A 6,685-nucleotide genomic window follows, 5' to 3' on the forward strand; every position below is an offset into this window, starting at 1 on the left:
ATCTAATCTTCATGTCATAAAATCTAATGAAAAGAAGAGTTGTAAACTGGTTTATTGATTCAAATGAGACATCAGAATCAGGTCATGAGATTATTCAATTTAATATTGAACTGAGTGAAAAACAAATGAGTGAAAATTCTCTTCTCTCTAATCAGTTTAACTTTGAAAAAGCTGATTGAAAAGCAGTTGAAGAAAGCATAAAACTGTTAAAATCTGAAAGACAGAATGAGCTATATTGAAATTCTGATCAAGATATCTTAAATGAAATACTTGAGAATAGAGTGAAGCTTATTACATCTATTATTCTAATAAGTGTTAGAGATAATATTTCAAAGAGAAAATCTTCTGAGTATTCAAAACCTTGATGAAATGAGAATATCTCATCTAAAAGAAAAGAATTAGCTACTGCTAGAAGAGATTGAAAGAATGATGTAATATCTGATAAAGAGTTCAAAGCTGTCAGAAATAAATATTTTTCAGATATTAAAAAAGCTAAAACAGACTGCTGAAATAAATTTCTTGAAGAAGCATAAGAAAAAGAAGTTTTTAAAGCTTTTAACTATACTAAAACAAGAAGTGTAGCAAAACTTTCAACCTTAAAATATGAGTTTCAGAATGAATCATATACAGCAAACTCTTTTGAGAAAAAATGTCAAGCTTTTATAAGAACTCTCTTTTAAAACTCATCAGATTCAGATTCAGAGAAACAGAATATATCACTTCTTAACTATATTGATGAAAATGACTGAGAATGGCCTGATCTTACTCAAGATGAATTAGAGTCAGCTATCTACTCAAGTGCAGTTAAGACTGCTTCAGGGCCTGATTCAATTAATCACTTGATTATTCAAAATACATACTTCTACTTAAAGAATGAATATTTTAAGCTCTTTTTCAATCTCTTGAAAAATGAATATCATTCTGAATGCTGAAGAGAAGCCACTGGAGTGATTCTTACAAAACCTAATAGAAAAACTTCAATTCTCAAGTTATATAGAGTAATATCTCTATTAAACTGCCTAGGAAAGGTTTTAGAAAAGATAATAGCTACTTAACTATCTTTTATAAGCTCTATCAGTAATTCTCTTTTATTCAGTGAATAAATGAGAGATAGAAAACAGTATTCTGCAATTGACACTATTCTCTCAGTTATTCATAATATTCAAGTAACAAAGTATGAAGATCTGATCTCAACTGCAGTTTTTGTTGATATAAAAGAAGTATTTGATTATATTTCAAAGTCAAAGTTAATTCAGACATTGAAGATGTTAAAACTGCTACTTTCTCTAATAAAATGAGTTAACTGTTTTATATCTAAAAGAATTATACAACTTTTCTTTGATGAAATGAAATAAGACAAGACTGAGATAAAAATAGAAGTATTATAAGAATGTTCAATCTCACTCAATTTATTTACAATATACACTGCATATCTATTCAAAAATAGAAATATGAGAATAGTGTAATCTCTGAGTTATCTGAATGATATTGATCTAGTCTACAGCTCAAAAACTATTAAAGAGAATTTAAAAGTTATTGAAGAAGCTGCAAAGAAAATCTTTGTTAGAGTAGATATCAATTAAATTGAATTTGATATGAATAAAACTGAGTTAATTCATTTCTTTTCTAGATTCAATGAGAAAGAACTATCTCTAACTCTTTTAAATAGAGAGATTAAACCCAGTGTAAATGTCAAATGATTAGAAGTATAGTTAAACTCTAAGTTGAATTTTAAATATCACATTCACAAAGAACTGTCAAGGCAGAAAGACTATTAAACAATATAATCAGACTATTAAATACAGAGAGAGGTCTATTCTTCCAGACTATGAGACAGTTATATATAGCCTGTATTACATCAGTAGCTAATTATGAAGTTCAAGTTTAATGAAATAATCAAGGAAATTTCACTGAACTCTTTCAAAGTCTGTAAAATAGAGTCTTGAGAAGAATTCTGACAGCATTCAAATTATCTTCTATTAAAGCAATGAAAATTGAAGCTTCAATTCCTTCTTCTACTATTAGATTTGAAAAGGCCTGTATGAACTATACTCTGAGAGTTATAAAGATGAGCTTAAATCATATAATCAGAGAAAGAGTCTCTTCTTCATTTCTATTAATTAACTCTGGAAATGAACTGGATTGAAATAGATTTCTTGATTGAAATGAAAATAATTCTTCAAAGAAAATGTCTTCTCAACTGTACAGACTATACTCTCTGATTAAAAATTAATTTTCTTGTTTAAATGTTGAAAAAGTTAATTATAAGAAGTTATCTCTCTGAAGAGAAAAGCTTGAATCTCTTATAGACTTATAAATAAGTGAACTATCAAAAGAGAAAGAATATGAACAGCATTTAAAGAGAATTTCTACAATTAATATAAAAGACTCTATTCTGATTTATTCAGAGGACTCAAAAAATGAGAATTTGAATAGATTAGATACAGGCATTGCTTATACTGAAGATAATATCAATTTTATCTCAGATTTCTGAAATCTAGACTGTGAATCTGAAGTCTTTGATACTGAACTATTTGTAATAGTGAAAGGTTTCAAACTCATAGAAATAAAATCTTATAAAAGAGGAAATAGTTTGAAAGAGATATGAATATTCTGTGATAGTCAAGCTGCTTTAAAAAGACTTAGAAATAGTCAGATTTATAATAATCAAATGAATCTTGAACTAATCTTAAACTCTGTTTTGAAAATTTAAAAGAGAACAATATCAAAGCTGATAATTCATCTACACTGAGTTTCTGCTCATATGAATATTTATGACAATGAATTGACTGATTCAGCTGTAAAAAAGAGTGCAGAATTAAGCAGATCTATTCAAAAAATTGTGTTCTGATCTTTTATAAAGAGAAAAATAAAAGAATCTTGTTTAGATAAGTAGAATGAAAGCTGGCAGAAAGAAAAGAAGAGTATACATTATTCAAGATTTGAAATAAAACTCAAGTGCAAATCTTGTTCAATTAAATATAAAAAGAAAATATTCTCATCTATAATACAGCTGAAACTAGAACATGGCTATTTCAAATCTTATATACAAAGATTTGATAATAGATTTGACTCAATAGAATGCTCATTCTGCAATTCAAATGAGAATTCTGAGCATATTGTAATACACTGTGTATTATACAATAGTCTCAAAGTCAGATTGAAAGAGAAGTATAATCTAAATCAATTAAATATGAGATTCTTATTCTCAACTGAGACAGGAATTAAATACTTAATAGACTTTCTATCAGAAACTCAAGCAGCTATAAGAAAATGACTAAATTCAGAATTATCTGAATATGAAGAGGAGGAAATCAATCAGATATAGTCTGTTAGAACAGCTATATACTATCTTTTAATAATTTGTTTTATTACAGTCTCTCTTTACTTTATCTTTTCCTTTCAATTTCTTTCTATCTATCTATTTAATGTGTCTATCTTTAAAACTGTGTTCTCTTTCTCTTTTCCTTTGTCATGATATTGTCAAATGATTTCAAAGTATCAGAAGATGTTAAAACACTGTAATTTGTAAACAGTTTTTATATTCTGAGCTGGAATTTTCTGATTTTATATATCTGAAATTGATGAATATATAATAGTTATCTTTACAGACATAGAAAAAACCCTGAGAACTAAAAGTTCTCAGGTAGATATCATAGTCTCTAACTGTATACATCTATAATTGAATAATAATAATAATAATAATAATGTTAATTCTATAGTAAATATAGCTGATAGTCTCATCAAGTCACTGACAAAGCCTGCATTTGAAGATTTTATCAAAAGAGTTAACATTCAGGAAATTGAGAAGAAGAAATGATTGAATGATAATAATAATATAGTAAATCAATAGATTTTACATGTATTTCTTGATTTTTACAGTTATTGCTATACAGATATCTTTTCTAATAAGAAAATCAAAGTCTGATTGATGTAATAAAGTATTATTGCATTTTTGAAAGATTTGAGAATGAGAAAGGCCCCGGGTGACGGCTTATTATAGGTCATGACATAGTAAGAGAGAGTGTTGATAATTACTACATCTACTCTAGTCACATGCCACTGCAATCTATTTAGCGTAACTCGCGTAGATAGATTACATAATATTATCAATGTTATCAGGAAGTAGAAAACTTGACCTCACTAAGTGCGTCACTTGACCTCGTTACATAATCATGACCCCGACCTCGCATAATACAGTAATAATCAGTTGGTAATTGACTTTCAACACTCAGCTTATCAATCAATCAAAGCATGTATAGCTGATTCATAATCAATTAAATAAATAGATAAATTCATATAGAATATAAAGAGATATTTTACAGAATTTTAAAATATATCAAGATAAAAATATTTAATAATTGATTTTAAATTGATTTTAAATTGATTCTGAATTGATTCTGAATTGATTATAGTAATAAAAATAGATTTAATCTATATATTTAAGTAATTAATAATTGATTGAAAATCAGTTGATAATCAATTCAGTATTATTATTAAATTCAAGAATAATTTCAGTATTAAATTGATTTTGAATTGATTTTGAATTGATTCTGAATTAATTGTTAATTAATTATAGTAATAAAATAAATTCAATCTATATATTTAAGTAATTGATAATTGATTGAAAATCAATTAATAATCAATTCAGTGTAAATTATATAAATACTTACTTTATTATTAAATTCAAGAATAATGTCAGTATTAAATTGATTTTAAATTGATTTTAAATTGATTTTAAATTGATTGTAGAATTGATGATAAATAATTGAGTGGTTTCAAATTACAAGAAAAGATGTATTGAGCGAGGTCAGGTAGTGGCACGGGCCACATTTGCGAGGTCAGCTTACATAATGAGGTCAAGTGACGCACTTAGCAAGGTCAAGTTTTCTGTATACATCAATGTTATTCATCAAGATATTACGTGGTTGATTACATTAATAATAATTATAGAATAGTTGAAGGTTGTATTAATAGATCTATCTACAAGAACATAATATAGTGATAAGTCACATGATATAGTGGAATTGTTAATACAATATCTGTAACAGTTAACACCCTCTCTCAAGATAATAAGAATCACATATAAAAACACTCAAATTATCAAGATAGTCTGTCAAAATCAAATACAAATGTAAAATTAAACATTCTCAACTTTTACATCTGTAAGACCTAGTAAAATCATGAATTATGCAAATGTCACAGTGTCTAGAGATTTAGTGAGTTCATCTGCTATTATCTGAGTAGTGAGAATGTATTCTAAATCAATGATTCTCTGATTCAACTGTTAATATGAAAAATGAAAATACATATCAATATACTTACTTCAGATTATAATGACAGCCATCTTTATAAGATCTATGATACTCTTATTATCAGTAAGAATTTATATCAGAGATGTAGTAATGAAGTCAAGCTTAATTATAAGGTTTCAGATTCATATTACTTCACAGATCATCTTACTAAAAGTCATATATTCAGTCTCATTGAAATTTAGAGATACATAAGATTGTTTTACTGAATACTATGAAATTAAGTCATCTACAAGATAAGCTTTAGAGATACTACCAACCGCTTCACCACGAACTCGCTCGATTTTTCGAATAAGAACCCGCCGATAGATCCATCGAAAAGCCCTCGATCATACGAGCATTCTGACCCCATCGCCGACCGCATACCCTGTGTGGTGGTGGAGTTATCCAGCCAAACATGAACCGGACGTTGTTCAAAACTCCTGTGTAGGAGTATCCCCTGTTCTCCCCTATCACACCACAACCCCGGGCCAAAGTGCCATACAAATTGTAAGGTGAAGAGACCTAGTCATATACACCAATCTTCTCGATTTTGGAAGATCCCTGATCTGTAGTTGTGAAGATATCTGAGAAGCGACCTCCATGAAAACCCTGTCCATCTTCGATGTTTCAAAACACCAACACCAAGTCTCACTGTTGTACCGCCCTTCCTAATCTGGCCCATCCCCGGCAGAAAAATACAAAAAGATACCTCAGTGATAATATCAAGCACATAACCAATGGCCACTTCTGAAGTGCAACCTCCATGGTCTGTCTTCAGTGTATCTGAACATCAACACCAAGTCTCGCCCTCATACCACCTCTCTCAATCTGGCCCATCCCCGACAGAAAAGTACAAAAAGATACCTCAGCAACTGTACTCAATACATAATCAGCAGACATGATAACTATAAAATCAGTATATCTCAAGATCTGACTGAGCCTTTAATCCCTGCATAGTGAGATATATTAAATCTAGTTTTAATATCTCAATATTTAATAGATTCTGCAAGGGATTGAGAACAGCAACACTAGATTTCTATTGAATTTGAGAATTAACTCTATATTGATATAATCATTGACAAAGTCTTCTATTTTGAGATATAAATAATCAGTTCCTCTACATCCTGCTGATAATATTTATATTATTATATAGAAACAGACTTATATTCTCTATAATATCAAGACTCTGAAGAGAGAAAGTCTTGATAGAGAGTATACAGTAGTGCATATTTTAGCAGTTTCTATCTCATTCTTCTGCAGCAGTTAATGCAAAAAAAAAAAGATTTTAGAAATAGTTTTTTACTTCTCTTAAAAAAGTAAGATGTTTTTCTCTGAGTTTTATATAATATTCTTACAAAGAATTAAAAACAGAGTTGTTTTCTGTCATAATT

This window comes from Blastomyces dermatitidis, assembly GCF_000003525.1.
Source record: "Blastomyces dermatitidis ER-3 genomic scaffold supercont1.1, whole genome shotgun sequence".
NCBI classification, from domain to species: domain Eukaryota; kingdom Fungi; phylum Ascomycota; class Eurotiomycetes; order Onygenales; family Ajellomycetaceae; genus Blastomyces; species Blastomyces dermatitidis.